We start from the raw sequence: 18,881 nt of genomic DNA, 5'->3' as shown, positions 1-18,881 counted from the left end.
ACGTGTCTTTCACTTTGGAAACATGAGAAAAACGATAAAAGATTCGAAATGGCTGTTTTTTTTCTATATCTTCCGTATTTCGGTATTGGAAAAAGATTAAAACAAAGGAAAGGTTCTGCTTCTGGAAGACTGTCCTGTTGAATTGAAGTCAAACTGTAAATTTATTACAATTAGGCTTCCTCATTTGTGACACTTGAACACAATGCTAACTGCCGTAAACTAATGGCCAGGTATGACTCGGCACTGTCTCCCTTACAGCTAGGGGTGTAAACTAAATGAGGATCAAGGAATCAGATCGTTACCCATCTCATCACTTGGCTACGACCAGCGAGGGCAGACATGATACTGGGATGACTACTAATACCTTACAGGAGCTGGGGCGTCCATGTATTTTAAAAATGTCTTACACCTGGCGAGCATTATGTCAGTATGCAAAAACGCAGAGCTTCCAGTCTATCAAACCCCAAAAGAGAGAAAACGCTTGAGACGCAGGGATTCCATTCCGCGTCCTGGATGGAAATTGTTGGTGGGTTGAAGCCACACATTATTACAAATTTCTTCCTCAGAACTGACTGAGAAAGATGTATTTAGATTGTGTGGCTTTAAAGGGGCACTGATGCGGAGCAATTTCCGTGGACTGGTGTAAACGTTTGTTATTGTTTTTCACCCGAGAGTACCCGGATGATATCCTAGAATTCGCGACTGGTTCGTGACCTCTGCTGCGCAGTCCGTATGCGCAACTGAGAGTTTAATTATAGACAGATCAACTAAGGTCAAGTAATTTTACTTCATTATAAAGGTATTATGAAAACAAATGAAACACTTTGAAGGTTAATCATCTGCCAGTGGTTGAAATGGTAAAAAACTATTAGGACGGGAAAATAACGAAGCCAATTTACGTCTCTAAATTTTGTCTCATAACCCTAATTAGTTTATATATATAGTTATATTTGTATGATTTTGAAATTTAATGAAAGAACACACAGTCTGCTTTTACATAGTAAATTTCTAACATCACAGCAACATTTATACATTGTATAGATTGCCAATGTGGATCCTATTTTACACACATACGCGATCTAGTGTGTGTTTTCTGTGAAACAGATTCTGCTGAATGCTACAACAAATAAATTAAAACAAAATGCAAATAATGAATGTAAAACAAACTAATTTTATAGAACAATGACAGGCTACTACCTTGTTCAGGAATGTATCCATCAATATCCACATAAAAGAACGATATTCCATTCATCTGCAGCTGGTAAATAATCTTGCTCTGTGTCGTGTGTCTTACAACAGTCTAATTTGCGAAAAAGTAACACATTGGTGAAAACCTGATAAACCTCTCATTGGTCACCCAAGATAGCACACCTGGCAACTAAATGTATGATGTCCGCCATTCTAAGTAATTTAGTTAACCAATAATGAGCAATCAATCAACGCAATGGTGGTTAATTCTTTGAAGGGAGGATGTTGTTTTTACACTCGCACTTTACGACAGGGTGTAGTCAGTATAGATCTGTACATCTACACACACTGCCTTTTGACAAATCCGCTGTGGAAGATAAAAGTAATTAATCAATCAGTGTGTTATCGGTTAATCCTTTGATCGATGTTTGTTTTTGTAACTCAGCTGATTAACCCTCTTACATCACTTACATGCACATATTACATAACATACAATACATTTGCCACTACAGTATTTACTCTAGATAGCTTCGATGGGGCACTGATGCGGAGCGAATAATGTTTCTCGCCAACGGTCTAATGACGAAACCAAGCTGCAAATTGGTCAGCACCCGCTCCCTCGACCGTGACGGACAAAGGGACGGGGCTCCTGTCCACATTAGCAGAATTTCTTCACCCTAAAAAGTGCGGAGGCCGGATGCTCATCACATGACGTTATTTAAAAATATCCATGGTATTCCTTGTCTGATAGTAACAAAACATCCCAGCAGTGTAGTTTTTCCCCCGGATGCTTGGATAGTATAGTGACTGATCCAATTTGATCCTATTTCTGAGTTTTTAACCTCGATATTTAATCATGTTATGTGATAATATGATGTCTACATGCACGCAGCAAGCCATTTGTTTCAGTCCGAAAGATTGAAAAGCTTTACATTTAGATAGTTTTGATGGGTATTTTTGTTGGTTCAGCGGTGATAGTAAATATCATACGTAAATTTTAGTAACTGTGGTAGCTACCCCGGTTTATTATTCATGGTAATAAAAACGCACAGTTAATTTATATGAATTCGTAAACGAAAAACGATGACTTTGCCTTTGGTAGAGAAATCTGAAAATTATCTTACGTAAAAAAATCCAAAACCTATTACACATTACACCTATTTACCCAAGTACACAGCAAATGCCTGTATGTATTCCTTATGTAACGAAGTTCTGTTGGTATCCTCAAAACAGTTTCGGCCCATAAGTGTTTTCAGGCTGCATGCGACATAGAGATTACATCGACCTTGCCGTAACTCGCGTTTGATGGTGTAAAAACCTACACGTGTTATTGTCATCATTCTCTGGATGGTCAGTTAATGACTTTATAACAGGTATAATTAGTAGTAACACCACTTTGGTTACTCATCAAAGGTTCCCATTTGGCACTTCTCCTGTCTAGAGTAAATACTCAACATTATAAATTAAGGTCTGTAGTGGCAAATGTATTGTATGTTATGTAATATGTGCATGTAAGTGATGTAAGAGGGTTAATCAGCTGAGTTACAAAAACAAACATCGATCAAAGGATTAACCGATAACACACTGATTGATTAATTACTTTTATCTTCCACAGCGGATTTGTCAAAAGGCAGTGTGTGTAGATGTACAGATCTATACTGACTACACCCTGTCGTAAAGTGCGAGTGTAAAAACAACATCCTCCCTTCAAAGAATTAACCACCATTGCGTTGATTGATTGCTCATTATTGGTTAACTAAATTACTTAGAATGGCGGACATCATACATTTAGTTGCCAGGTGTGCTATCTTGGGTGACCAATGAGAGGTTTATCAGGTTTTCACCAATGTGTTACTTTTTCGCAAATTAGACTGTTGTAAGACACACGACACAGAGCAGGATTATTTACCAGCTGCAGATGAATGGAATATCGTTCTTTTATGTGGATATTGATGGATACATTCCTGAACAAGGTAGTAGCCTGTCATTGTTCTATAAAATTAGTTTGTTTTACATTCATTATTTGCATTTTGTTTTAATTTATTTGTTGTAGCATTCAGCAGAATCTGTTTCACAGAAAACACACACTAGATCGCGTATGTGTGTAAAATAGGATCCACATTGGCAATCTATACAATGTATAAATGTTGCTGTGATGTTAGAAATTTACTATGTAAAAGCAGACTGTGTGTTCTTTCATTAAATTTCAAAATCATACAAATATAACTATATATATAAACTAATTAGGGTTATGAGACAAAATTTAGAGACGTAAATTGGCTTCGTTATTTTCCCGTCCTAATAGTTTTTTACCATTTCAACCACTGGCAGATGATTAACCTTCAAAGTGTTTCATTTGTTTTCATAATACCTTTGTAATGAAGTAAAATTACTTGACCTTAGTTGATCTGTCTATAATTAAACTCTCAGTTGCGCATACGGACTGCGCAGCAGAGGTCACGAACCAGTCGCGAATTCTAGGATATCATCCGGGTACTCTCGGGTGAAAAACAATAACAAACGTTTACACCAGTCCACGGAAATTGCTCCGCATCAGTGCCCCTTTAAGAAAATAATCAAACAAAACCTAAAATGGTGTCACTTTCTTTAATGAATTATTGGAGAAGCGGTTTTTCATTTTTCCCGTGAAACCCAGTCTGTTGTGGGAATTATCATTAGTTTTTTTGTCATGTGAGCGTGACATGAGAAATAAAAGCGTGAGTCTCAAACTAACGGCGTGAGAGGTACGTACGCGTTTTTGATGTTCACGAAGATGTGCTGTGTAAATTAAATGATGTGTCTCGTTTGTATTTTGGGGGATAACGACGCATAACTGAGTACTTACAGTACTACTTTTATGATTTGGTAAAAACATTTCTTTGTTTTACCTGGTCTATTCAAGGCAGGTGTCTGTTGAAAGACACGGTAAGATCGGCTCTTCGAGTCCACTACCACTAAGGGACATGGCGCTGGTAAGCCCAAGGTTGTCGTTCCTAACGTCGTAATCCAAGAAACATAATATTGTCTCAATATGTGTATCGTCAGTGGATAGTTAGAACTTATTTGTTATGTTTTAAGTTTGAAACAACAACAGCAGCGCACAAAACCAGTTACTTCTCATTTAGGGGTTTAGACCCCGTCATATAAGGTTCTTGTTATGGATCTCAACTTCTTCTTTATTGTTTTCACAACGTTTCTTGCCCCTTCGTCATATGCTCGCGAAAAAAATAAGCTAACACGTGAGAGTACAAGTGTTCCTTTATGTATTTCCAGACTTTCACCCACAGTACAAGACACACCATGGGAAGAAACCTGGAAAAGAACAAAGGACCTCGTTTGTTCCTATACTTGTTGCGATGAGTATATATCTGGAACACTGTTCAGCCAGCAGTGTACGCTACTTCTTATGGAAAAGATCAGCTCGTATTTCTTGTGTCCCTGATCATCCGACGGAACTAAATCTTGTCCTTGAAAAATATTCTCGTCAGTATCCTTGCATCTTTTGTGAAAACGTTGATTACAGTCAGCTTTATAATCTGCTCTGATGCATCGTTCACAATGACTGCGCTTTCAACGTATATATTCCTGCACCTCTGACCCACTATCACCACGGCTTACGGTGAGCACCGAAGTGTGCCGAATGTTAATGTGATCATATCGGCAACGCTCGTATTTTGACTGAATTGTGACCAACTTTTCGTCCTTTGTTTTCAGTCTTTTTCAGAACAACGGAGTTTATTTTAAACGATACTCTACCGACACAACAAACAGTCCTGTGAGCGTCATCAGCGTGTCAGCTTCTCATTTGAAGCCTCTGTACGTCAAAAACGTACAAGCCGAGATATCTGGGGTAACACTGTAATAGCCGAGCGTCATATAAACGTGTGTCGGAGCTAGCGTGCAGGGGGGATGTTTATTTAATGACAACTTATCCTAGTAGGGATATTTATAAATTCCTATGCGTGACATGACGTATAATAATACGCCCAGGAATTTAAATGTTTCTATTTGAAAGCGTGTGCTGTTGCTGTGACGGTGGAGTAACTGCATGTTATGACAGTGTTAACAGTGTTGTTACTACTCCAAGCACTGTGCACACGCCATGAGAGACACCACTGTCATCTACGTATTTAGACGCACTTGAATTCTGACCTACAAAAATATGTCGACTGTATATGTAACATATATTTTTCTGATCTACAGTTTACGTTTATGAAGTTATAAATGAAATGCTCCCATTTTTTATTTGCACACGATGGGACTGACGCAAGCCAGTGCTACATCAGGTAGTCAAGGTCGAAGAATAGTACAGTAAAGTACGGTGTAACGAACCTGGTTATAACAAACTAACGGATATAACGAACCTTTATCGGTTCTGGTCACTTGCTGTAGATTTTGGTCGAAATGAATTAAACGAACTACAGCTAATGCGACCTAAAAGGTGGCCCATATGTTCTGCTCCTCGTCATTTCTTCACTAATGTCCCGAGTGAGTGAGTGAGTGGATCGCTTTTAGCGATATTCAACCCGTGAAGGTCCGGGGTAGATATCTGGTGTAACACTGTAATGGGCCTTCCCAAATGCGTAGATCGATGCTCATGCTGTTGATCACTGGATTGTCTGTCGATTATTTGCACATCGCCACCATATAGCTGGAATATTGCTGGTTGCGGAGTAAAACTAAACTCACTCACTTTAGCAATATTCCAAGATATCACTCCTTGAGACACTAGAAATGGACTCCATACGTTGTATCCATGCGGGGAATGGAACCCGGGAATCCATGGAGGGAACCATTTAATCACTAGTCTACCTCATGCGTCTCCATTAAGGAATCATTGCGCAATTTTGCATGCTGAAACGTTGTTGTTATGGCGGAAACTATTGGATCAGTGGTAAACACTGTTTATTATCTGCGTCACATATTTTGTTTTCTGGACGCATATCGGGACGGTGGGATAGTGAGGTGGCCTAGTGGTTAAAACGTTCGCTCGTCACGCCAACATACGGGTTCGATTCCTCACATTTGTACTATGTGTGGAGCCAGGATCTGCTGCTCTGTGATCTGTTCCTTTGCACATCTCACCTTTGTTCTGCAGGGACCCATTTATTGTTTTTCCTAGTAATACCGAGGTCTGCAGATCCATGAGTCATTGCAAACCTTAGCGGTATTAGGATCTGCTGATCGGAAGTCTGAATGCAGATGGTTTGTGGTCTGTTACCAGGTGACCAATCTCACTCATGAGCAAATAAATGACTTTAAGTAATAACTTCAAAACTTATGGCGTTTTCACAATTCAAGACATCTTGAAACCTTACCCATTCACGTTCTATATGGGACACTGAGTATGGAGTTGTGATAATAAAACCGTACAGGGCGACTTACAACGCCCTCTTGTCTGAACTCTTGACATATTTTGTCGTACGTACATTTCCCCACATACTTAACTTAGATACGCATACTATTCAATTGAAAACACATTTCGACAAAGAAAGCCAGGAACAAGTTCGTGGGATCGACACATACGCTGTTTTGAACTTTCGCTTTCAATAAAGGAAAATATTACATAAAATTAGTGCTGCCAGGAAAGGTGAAGGTTTGTCGTGTTGGAGTAGGTTGGCTCGGAGATCGCCTGTAATACTATATGCCTCACCATATGGTAGGATATTAACTTTATTAAGCCAGCTTTGAGTCCCCTTCGAATCTGGCCTGACCGGATGTTGCAATCTGAAAAGTTGAAGATAGCAAAGTAGCCAAGTGGTAAAATCCTTAGTTGGTCACCCCGAACTCTGGTCTCGATACCGGACCAACCTGTACCCAGACTGATATTTCTGACATTTTACCCAGTGCGTCTACAACATCACGCACTACAATCAACCATCCCTTGTGAAGCTGCTAGAACGTCTCCAGATTTATGACTGTCATGAGTGTCAGAACTGCGCTATCCCATATACTTTTACACCTATACCTTTATGTATAGGAAAGCCCATTTCTGACGCTGGTGATATCAGGTGAACTAGAAATACCTCGGCAGTGACACAAGAACCTGTGCTACATTTGCGCTGTGTAAATAAGTCATATAAACTAAAGCCACTCATCTTAAACCTTCAACGAAAACAGACACAAACACTTCACAGGGGCGACCTACACCAGACATTTTGTGCCCGTATATTTTCTAACTCTATAATACATGAAACAGCTTCGAACCATTGGCTGGTCGCACTATGCACAACTAGAAAGAAAGAATGAGTGAGTGAGTATGGTTTTAAGCTGCGCTTAGAACTATTCTAGGGCGTGGGTGAATAGAAATGGGTTTCATTAATAGTACTCTTGTGGGGAATCGAACTACATGTATATGACGAACGAAGGCTTAACCATTTTACCACTAGACTCTGTTTGTTCAACATGACTGTATATATAAATTATCCGTATAGAGAACATGGCAACTTAAAGCAAAGGTCAAGGAAAGAGGGTTGTTTATTTGTTTTTAAATTCGCACTCAACAATATTCAAGCTACGTGTACTAAATACATGTTTTCGATTGTAAAACAGTCGAGGCTGGATGAGACAATCCAGTGATCAACATCAAGAACATCGATCTCCTCATGTGTTACACGATGAGAAGAGTCAAACAAGTCGGCGAGTTTGACCATCCGGGACCATCTGGTTCCCGTTCAGAACAAGCATGGTTTATCGGAGGCCAGTTCTGACCTGGTTGAAGAGAAAGGCATTACCTTCTAATTTTGAGAAAGGGGTAGCAATCCAATTCAGACAGAGATTAAAGGTTCTTTACATCTCCATTACTATGCTCACTGACCAGAACTTGCCTTAATGGAACTTGGGTTATCAAATTCTAGGTGGTAATGACGTCAACGTTGGGGTAACATTTTCCATTCTCACTACACTGTCAAAGAATTCAGAAACTGGATTTTGTCAGTTAGTGTACCTTGATAAAACAACTTGGCGACCAAGTGGGAAAACAATAATAGACCCCACAGACTATAACAGACAAGGCTAGAAGTGAATTGTTTTGTGAGGCCACGTAATGAGATTGTTTTGTTTGTTTGTTTGTTTATAAGGTGGTTATTGCTGAGAACTTACATGTTACGATATATTGCAATGCGAAAGCATGTATCGCTACATGAATTGCAATATATTTTACATATATTTTTACCAAAAAATCCCCAAACAGAGTTAATGCTTTATTTATTAAGCAAAGACACAACAAAATCACTGTGCTTGATTAAGCTTTAATAAAACCTTTCCATCATGACAAACTAAAAATGTAAATGATAATTAGCACAAATAATACAAGGAAAAGAACAATTTAACATCAACACAGCAGTTACTGGTTTGATCTAGTTTGACTCCACTCTTAAAAAGCCCTGGGGTTTTAGACAGCAGTTTAAAATTACCCTGTTCAGGACATATTAGTTGTCATTTGTGAGTAAACATGTAACACAGTCAGAGCCAAAACATTGTGAAACACTTGAACAAACATTAAAAACACAACTTCAATCCGAACTTATCTTGACAAGGGAAACATCCTAAGATTACTGAGTGTTACGAAGTTTCCGAGTGCGTGTCAAATTACCGATTTTCGAGCAACGTATCGCAAAACGTATTGTTTTCATGTCCGAACTGTTAAATACCGGTAAACCGGTTATACTGGAAAACCCTGTTAGGTTAACGCCGTATTCAGCACTATTCCAGCATATGGTGACAGTCTGGCAATAATTGAGTCTGGACCAGAAAATCCAGTGACCAGCAGGCCGACAACAGCTCAAGCATCGATCCACGCATACGATGTGTGTTAACTGTGTAGATCGATGCTTGTGCTGTTGATCACTGGAATGAAAATGTCCAGACTCGATTATGTGATCTTGAACTGGTAGCAGTATTCCCTTAATGGTTTGACACGAGACATATAATTCTACGGCTAACCAGTGCAAACCTGACAGTGATTAAAAAACATCAACAACTACCAAACAGAACGTGTTACTATTGTGTTCTCGAACCCGACACAGTACCGAAAACTGCAAGCATGCTGTTTTGAATTTGACTAAATCCACATTGAGTGCCAGTTGATTGTGTTTCCCGGTAATTCCAGATGGGAACTCAATAAAGAGACTGTCCAAGGCTAAGGAAGGTTTACTTGTCTCAAACACAATACTTAGCCTCGGGCGAGCGCGCGAACAGACAATACTCATCGCCCCAGTGACTGAATCTTGAAACATTGCAATACTGGATTAATAAAGACAGCTTCTATTACTTATCCAAACATATCATTCTTTCGTAAGAGAAATTGTTAGCAGAAATGACAAAAAAAACCCCCAAAAAACAAAAAAACAAAAAAACCCCATCCCCCCCAAAACCCCATAAAACACTGAATTGACCATTTCAAGAAACGTAATCATGCATTTTACCCCTAGTGAAAATTATCATTGTTTTTTATCACGTGGTTACAGAATCGACAGTCAGGTGACTTTGAGAGTTATTTTCTATCGAACGTGCAAGCTATCGCTTTAAATATGCAACGTCTTCAGGTTAATTCCTTCATTTTGTCCTGATGATAAAGAGAAGCCGTACGCACAGCTAAATATAGACGCCTTCAGGTGTCAAACTGCCGATTCTCACAGCGATAATAGTGGAGTGGCAATACCCTGCTAGTTACAAAATAAAGAACATTGGACAACAGGAGATATGGAAAAATGCATTTGGTACCGTTGGAAAGCTTGGAATTTCCAAAACCAATGTTGCCATACTTGAAAGTGTCAGACAATATGTCATTCTGGTGCGTTCCCATGGTAACAGTAATATTTCCCTGAGGACATGACAACTATATATAAAGGAATATATCTTCACTATGAATGTGAATTTTATATAGTAGAGAATATGTTATCTCAAATGATTATGCGTGCATAATAAGTAAAGCAAAATGCAATTGGTGTGGGTATTTACTTTTTTGTTGCGATTATCGAACGTTCATTTGACCTTGACCTGTAAAGAATTTGCATGTCCATGTTTATAAACAGCTACACAACTACTCACTAAAACAAATGGATCAAGCAAAGTGTTAATGTTATCGTTGATGTCTTCACATATAAAATGCCATTGAAAGACCTGGTTACCACGCTGACGCAACCAAGACATGATATTGCATTTTGGCAACAACTGTTTCAAGAAAATAATGACTCTGAACCAATGTAATTGGTCACATTTGTGTTGACAATTTATGAGGAAATATCCAACTTAATCCACTTTTGCTACAAAATTGATAAATCTGATCTTGACCTTTGACCTTGAAGGTGTTTATCACCCATGGAGCAGGACATCATGAACACCACTAAACATTCTTGAAAAGCAATATTTAGTTACATAAAGGCATGCCATAATGCATTCTATTATACAATTGCAAATGCATGGTTACATGGAAACGCCCTGAATCCCATGTGTCCTCGTAATTACTGGTCTGAAATACATTTTATCAGAAAGCTGGGTCCTTGAGATTTCTCATGATGCCAAATACACCGTGCTCTATGTATTCCGTACCTAACAGTTAAGAAAGATGCAATATTAAACAGAATTTCAGGCAAGAATTGCCACAATTAGGATTGCTGTGACCTTGACCTTTGACCCTGACGCTATTTCTTTACATGATTTGGTGGAGAAGTGCTTGGATCAGCACATGCATTCTCAAAAAATGATAAAATCACTATTCATAGTGAAGATATACTCCTTTATATATAGCTGTCATGTTCTGTGGAAAATAGCATGATTGCCATGGAAACGTACCAAAATGACATATCGTCTGACACTTTCAAGTCGGGCAACATTGATTTTGGAAAACTGGAAATTCCAAGCTTTCCAACGGTACCAAATACATCTTGCTATACCTCCGGTAGACGTGTTTCAATTTTTGACACCAAATGCCACTGCACTACAATAGTGTAGAGTACTCCGTGGAATTGTCAAACAAGCTATGTTGTCATTCTACTGTCGCCTCAAAGCTCTTGAATATGATTAGTGGTCTGTTTTGTTCTGAAGAATGGTGCCGTTCATATCATCGCTGTTTCGACACGAAGAACTGATCAAAATATACAAACACGTTGTGTCCGTCCATATACTTTAACTTCTGTAATTCATTTTATACACATCAGATCTATTTAAATCTGTCCCGTAAACCCATTCACGCGCGGAGCCTTGACAGATTGATTGTATAACGGCCGTGGGAAGCTACCCTTCGACCTGGATTTAGTCAATATATGTGTACCCGTATTGTCGTCTGCATTGCTGTCGTCGGCTAAGGGGACCGTTTCAAATTACAAATTGTTATTTAATCTGAAAGTGCTAAACATTGCTGTATTTTGAGTAGTAACCCACGATAGTTTAACCCATAATAAAAGTGTTTTGTATACATGGTATTTCATTTTTATGCATGGATGTCAGAATCACAGACGTTGATACAAACCTTTCGATACTGTGAATGGTCCCTCACACATTAGCAGACGTTCATCAATATTGAAGGGTTCTTTAAGCAACGTATGTGTGCAACTTAACGTCTAACACAGCATCGTAAGTCAGCTTAGAATAAGGAGCGCTGATAGTGCCACTTGGACGTGGGACTGACGTCAATGGCCATCGGCATGAGGCTTTGGAAATTATAGTGTTGTCGCTTAATGGTTATTTGGATGTATAGTTGTTCCAGTAATTAATTGATTTCCGTTAATCACGCAACGGTATCATGATATATACAGTTTTGTACCAAGTTCTCTGAAAACTGCACCTGAAACGCGAACTGCACCTCAGCGATAAACATTCCGGCTTTTGAAGTGATTTAAACCTTGACGTCGTTTTTTACCTTTTGTTCTGATATGTACGCTGGGATGAAATTATCATTCATAATTAACGAAATTTGATTTGATTTTAACATGCAAGTGTTTTCATGCCGTCTAATATTGCGTGTGCCAGGGTGTACATTTCTGAATCTCTGAATACTGTTTGAATATTCCCTGGCTTTTGCTACAGCACAGATGCTGGTGAGGGTAGTTGTAGTAGCAGCAGGAACAGCAGTGGTAGTAGTTGCAGCAACAGGAGTGGTAGTAGTAGCAGCAACAGCAGTGGTAGTAGTAGCAGCAACGGCAGTGGTAGTAGTAGCAGGAACAGCAGTGGCAGTAGTTGCAGGAACAGCAGTGGTAGTAGCAGCAGGAACAGCAGTGGTAGTGGTAGCAGGAACAACAGCAGTGGTAGTAGTAGCAGGAACAGCAGTGGTAGTAGCAGCAGCAACAGCAGTGGTAGTGGTAGCAGGAACAACAGCAGTGGTAGTAGTAGCAGGAACAGCAGTGGTAGTAGTTGCAGGAACAGCAGTGGTAGTAGTAGCAGCAACAACAGCAGTGGTAGTGGTAGTAGTAGCAGCAACAACAGCAGTGGTAGTGGTAGTAGTAGCAGGAACAGCAGTGGTAGTAGTAGCAGCAACAACAGCAGTGGTAGTGGTAGCAGGAACAGCAGTGGTAGTAGTAGCAGCAACAACAGCAGTGGTAGTGGTAGCAGTAGCAGGAACAGCAGTGGTAGTAGTAGCAGGAACAGCAGTGGTAGTAGTAGCAGCAACAGCAGTGGTAGTAGCAGCAGCAACAGCAGTGGTAGTAGCAGCAGGAACAGCAGTGGCAGTAGTAGCAGGAAAAGCAGTGGTAGTAACAGCAGCAACAGCAGTGGTAGTAGTAGCAGCAACAGCAGTGGTAGTGGTAGCAGGAACAACAGCAGTGGTAGTAGTAGCAGGAACAGCAGTGGTAGTAGTAGCAGGAACAGCAGTGGTAGTGGTAGCAGGAACAACAGCAGTGGTAGTAGTAGCAGCAACAGGAGTGGTAGTAGTAGCAGCAACAACAGCAGTGGTAGTAGTAGCAGCAACAGGAGTGGTAGTAGTAGCAGCAACAGCAGTGGTAGTAGTAGCAGCAACAGCAGTGGTAGTAGTAGCAGCAGCAACAGCAGTGGTAGTAGTAGCAGCAACAGGAGTGGTAGTAGTAGCAGCAACAACAGCAGTGGTAGTAGTAGCAGCAACAGGAGTGGTAGTAGTAGCAGCAACAGCAGTGGTAGTAGTAGCAGCAACAGCAGTGGTAGTAGTAGCAGCAGCAAAAGCAGTGGTAGTAGTAGCAGGAACAGCAGTGGTAGTAGTAGCAGCAACAACAGCAGTGGTAGTAGTAGCAGCAACAACAGCAGTGGTAGTAGTAGCAGCAACAACAGCAGTGGTAGTAGCAGCAACATCGACAGTGGTAGTAGTAGCAGAACGTACCCATATGGGGGAACGTACTCGCGTTTGGGGGACGTACCCGCGATGGGACACGTACCTGAGATGTTTGGACGTATCCGTGATTGGGGAACGTGCCCGTGTTAGGAGGTCGTACCCGTGATAGGGGGACGTACCCGTCATGGTGAGACGTACACTTGATTATGGGAGGTACACGTGATTGGGGAACGTACCCGTGATGAGGGGACGTACACGTGATGGGAAACGTACCTGTGGTGGGGGGACCTACCCTTGATTTGGGAATGCACCCGTGATAGGCGGACGTACACTGATGATGAATGTATTCGTGATTGAAGATCGTACCCGATGAATGTGCCCCAGTTTTAAACTAAGTTAACATACATCTCTAATAATGACAGTGACAATACTTCTTAAAACATGCCAGAACATTCCAAATTATTATTTAATAGTTCTCACAAACCGATATATGAAACCAGAGGACTGTTTATTTGACTTTATATTTTTGAATAGAAAATTAAAAAGAAGACCCAGTTTCCAGAATATAAACTGTCAACTCATTAACAGAGACTTGAACGCTCCGTGGTGTGAATTTAGCCATTAAAAGAGACTTGAACGCTCCGTGGTGTGGAGGTACTCATTAACAGAGACTTGAACGCTCCGTGGTGTGGAGGTAGCCATTAACAGAGAATTGAACGCTTCGTGGTGTGGAGAGACTGGTCGCGTCTCCCACACTGCCAGATAGTGGAAGGCATCAGTGTATGAACACTGTGTTGCCATTCCACAGTCGCAGACATCAGCGCTATGAATGTTTCATGCAAATTGGCTACATATAATCATTGTTCTCTGCAAGTCATCCTACTTCTGTGTTCAAGTTCAAGGGAATGCATACTTCTAAAGTTCCGATAAGAAGAACCCGTAAATATTTCATGAGTTTCTGCAAAGACATCATCTCGAAGCTTGGCCACGTGTCTGGTGTTCCCGTGAGTAATTATATAAAACTATAAAAAGAAAGTTGAGATCCCCACACAATGCTCCTTTAAACGTCTTGAGTCATCAGTGCTCCTAAGTATGGCCATATGCCCGCATACTGACTGTCCGGCATGTAGCGTTAATATGATTCGTTAGTGGAGTGAACAAAGGTTCATTTTACGCTCTTCTATAATAAATAGCTGGCCAGATACATAAGTATACTGTAACAATGAACATTGATGCTTCAAGAAATAGGGTTGAGATCATGAGAATTCAGTGTGAGTGAGTGAGTTAAGATTTTAAGTCACATCGGCAATATTTCAGCCAGATCGTGACTAAATCATGTTATAGATTTGTAATAATTAAATTTAAAGTTATTTTTTAAACATGTGTCAGCAAAGGACAGTAAACAAGTAGACTATCACAGATATGAATTCAAAACTAGGAATTAATTCTCTAAATACTTAAACAATGGAAGACTTTTCAGTCAGTCCACTTGTCGTACTCAGAGAGTGTAATCATGGAGCTATTACTATGCATTGTCTCTGATAATGATTTCCAACAATAATCAAAGGGATAACCGTATACCACAGTTCCATGTTTGTGTAATTTATTACCTACCATTCTGAACACCTCGGTTGTCTCGCACATTGCAAAATTCGAGGTTAAGGCATGTTGGATCACCGTCTGATGTGCTATCCCGATATCTGGACAATTTGACTGTCTCGTGCATTGTATTATTCGAGGTTAAAGCATGATTCGACATATGTCATATGTTATCATGGTTCCTGGACCCATATCCATTTTATCTGTGAGAAACCTCCGGGACGACCCGGGATCTGTTTATGACCCAGATAGTTTGTGACGACGTTGAATCTATACTGGCCACACTTTGATATTAGACACACCCTGTGCTTCCCTTTCACGTGTCCGTGTTTTAAGCTGGACAGATAACTGCTTTGTAGTGACTGTTCCGCACCCACTCACATGAAATGAAAATGTTACAATCATTTATCAGGGTTAAGTGTATACGACCTCAGTGACTTTTGCGACTCATCAAAGAGAAGTCCGGATTCGAACCCCAATAGCCGCAATAGCAAACACTTGGTGTCCTAGTTGTGGGATAACTGGAACATTTCAAGACGGACACAGACACACCATCGCCCTCTTGACAGATCATAGTTAGTTCTCCAGTCGCTTTGAGCAGGTGAGTTTAGTTTTACGCCGCTGTTAGCATTCCAGATCCGGAATCACGACAGGGGACACCAGAAATGAGCTTCACTCATTGCACCCATTTGGAGAATCGATTCCCGGTCTTCGTCGTGGCGAACGAACGCGTTAACCACTGGGCTACGGCTCCAACTTCCTGGGTGCATGTGTCTGGACAGTGCGCAAACGCCATCATGTCAGCTCCTTTTGTAGAGAACCCCCAGCTCCCCTACCCCAGTCCCACTCTCCCCTACCCCAGTCCCACTCTCCCCTACCCCAGTCCCACTCTCCCCTACGTCAGGTATGCCACCTGACAAACAGGTGCTCGTACCTCCTCCAGGCGACCCATGCTGACTACAGGAAACATTGCGTTATCAGTAAGATGTAACCCTCAATGGAGTCTCTTGACTCTGTAAAACAATTTGACCGCATTTTGCAGTCTTATCTTAATTATATTAATGAATATTTCAACACGACTGACATTAAATTGGAATTGGGTATTGATCTAACGTAACCATGGGTTGTCCGTCAATAGCGGCCATACACGAAAGGCGTCCATTCATGAATTTTAAGTGCCCTCTTATTCAAGGGAAACATTCAGAATTTACAAAATGAGGATATGGTCCTAGGAATTATTGAACCAAATGCACTGAAGCAAAGGTTGTTGGGTGTATGCCATAACTAGCATCGCCCCCGTTTGTTATTGTAGCAGGAAAATTGTATAGGTATGAAGGCTATATAGTCACAGTTCCATGTTGATTTACGAACTGTATGGCAGTATCACGGGAGATATCATAATTTGTATTCCTCCGGAGATTCGAACCTGATTCTTCGGCGGACTACTCTTGTAGGTGGTGTTGTAGATGTTCCCCCCTATTTGTCAAAGTGCAATTTAAGCGTGGTTTGGACTTGACTTCCCCTCACTGTGGGTCGGGGCTTACTTCCCTTCACTGTTGGTCGGAGCTTACTTCCCTTCACTGTAGGTCAGGGCTTACATCACTTCACTGTAGGTCGGGACTTACTTCCCTTCACTGTAGGTCAGGGCTTACTTCCCTTCACTGTAGGTCGGGACTTACTTCCCTTCACTGTAGGTCGGAGCTTACTTCTCTTCACTGTTGGTCGGGGCTTACATCACCTCAATGTAGGTCACAGTTTACCTCCCTTCACTGTAGGTCGGGGCTTACTTCTCTTCACTGTAGGTCGCGGTTTACCTCCCTTCACGGTAGGTCGGGGCTTACCTCCCTTCACTGTAGGTCGGGACTTACTTCTCTTCACTGTAGGTCGGGGCTTACTTCCCTTCACTGTAGGTCGCGGTTTACCTCCCTTCACTGTAGGTCGGGGCCTATACCTCCCTTTGCTATAGGTCGGGGCTTACAATCTTCCATTCGATAAGAGCTTGGACACCACCTCATGGGCTTCAATGATGGAGCACCAACGTACATCCCCACCGATAGAGTTGACAATGGATGAACGTGTTTAACATTGCCACTCAGTTTACCAACATTAGGACATGGGTTTCGGCGAGGGGTACCCTAGCATTCAAGAAACGATTATATTTTTACAATTCTGTGACAGACACGTATCAGTTTTAGCGCTTATATTTAAATGAAACGAATATTCGGTTTCTAGGACCCACATCTGTAATGATCCAACAGGTACAATTATCATCATTGGTCATGCATGGGAATCACTAACCACAGGCAGCGTTTCAAGTTTATTCTCTTTAGAGTCTCTTTCATCCTGAATTGTTGACATGGATCGAGTTCCATCAAAAGCCATCACTAAGGTCAACAACGCATGTTAATACCGGGCTGATCTATAGTCACAAATACCAAACCCGGAACTGATACCTGTTCAATAGAAAAAAGACACCGAGGTATCACTATACTGCGTCATTTGCGAAAGGGAGTTGGCTGTTTACGACCTATGTTCGTGCTTGTGGGTTGTAAGTTTAACCAGGGACATTCCATGAATGGTTGGGCAGTGATTTATAAATTCGAGCGCTTGTGTCGATCTTAAATTGTGAAATATTGATGATAATCATAAATAAAATATGTCTCGAACCCGCCTTAGTGCTAACATGCGAAATGTATTAATGTGGAATGTGAAATTAATGATAGTAACCTTTCACACTGACATTTTGTGCATGCAGTAATTAGAACCCGCGCAGCTGATGTTAGAGCTGTGGAATCTGTTTAAAGAGAGACGACGCTCGGATCAAGTGACAGTTTATACTTGCACAAGTCTCTAAGGTACATATTAATACTTTAAATGATAATTTCTAAAAAAAACCCCAAGAACAACAAAGAACAGATCGGAGTCCTTACAGACCGTTTATCTAGACTTGCTTCTTCGAGTGAGAGGGCGAGTTCGGGATTTAATTCGCTTTTAGCAATATTCCAGCAATATAACATCAGAAACGGGCTTCACACATTGTAGCCATGTGGGGAATAGAACACGGGTCTTCGGCGTAACCAGCAAAGACTTTAACCACTAAAGTACCCCACCACCTTGCCTCTTGGGCATAGTATCCAATAAGCTTTGGAGCAAAGCTAGTGGCAGGCTTACAAAATATTAAAGTCGTTAGAAGAACACTTTCGTTTTTTTGTGAACTTATGTTTTATGACCATATATATTCACACGAAAACATAGTCACTTGTTTTAACAAAAGTAATGGAATTTGCACTTTCCTGAGAAAGTATAATCCCAAATATAACTCGTGTTACATTTGACCACTTTCTAGATGGCATTGTGAAAGGGCAAATAAAAGAAGTGAAGTATTTCTCGCTCATCGCCGAGTCACTTTTATCCGTGCCACTTAAACAAAAAATGACATGACCGCGTCCCGACCATCATTTGCCCACTGTAACTATGAGTGTCTGTAAGAACGAGTGTGACTGAATCTACAACTCAATAACACATGCTAAATTTCACAAGCTGTATTTCTGAGATAGAAAAACTCAAAAATGTGTTTCCCCCTCGTCACTTTTTTTCTATCAAAAATTAAGAATAAAGTCCTACCGCACTCGTCGAGAATCATTTAATGTTTTTTTATGCAGCCTTATCATATTTTGACACAAATGTCACCTTTATTATGCCTTTATACCATCGCGTTCAGGACCCTGTTTCACAAAACTCTCGTAAGCCTAAGATGTCGTAACTTTTCTCGTAGCTCTTGTACCTGGCATACTGTAACATAGGAGGTGCAAATGCTATGAGAAAAGTTACGAGACCTTAGGCTTACGAGAGTGTT

General features: G+C 40.8%; 1 protein-coding gene across 1 annotated transcript in view; it reads right to left on the bottom strand.

Annotated features, from left to right (window-relative positions):
- LOC137255252 (large ribosomal subunit protein eL27) overlaps positions 1-13,518 on the bottom strand; it is a 271,307-nt gene extending 257,789 nt beyond the window's left edge. Inside the window, exon 1 of the mRNA XM_067792691.1 lies at positions 13,512-13,518. The gene's annotated coding sequence lies outside the window, so the exon portion shown is untranslated. The remainder of the gene's footprint in view (positions 1-13,511) is intronic.
- Positions 13,519-18,881: the final 5,363 nt, after the last annotated feature.

The sequence above is a fragment of the Haliotis asinina genome, chromosome 11 (assembly GCF_037392515.1).
Source record: "Haliotis asinina isolate JCU_RB_2024 chromosome 11, JCU_Hal_asi_v2, whole genome shotgun sequence".
NCBI classification, from domain to species: Eukaryota; Metazoa; Mollusca; class Gastropoda; order Lepetellida; family Haliotidae; genus Haliotis; species Haliotis asinina.
The sequence above is the reverse complement of the archived record's forward strand: the minus strand, read 5'-3'. Positions and strand labels throughout refer to the sequence as shown.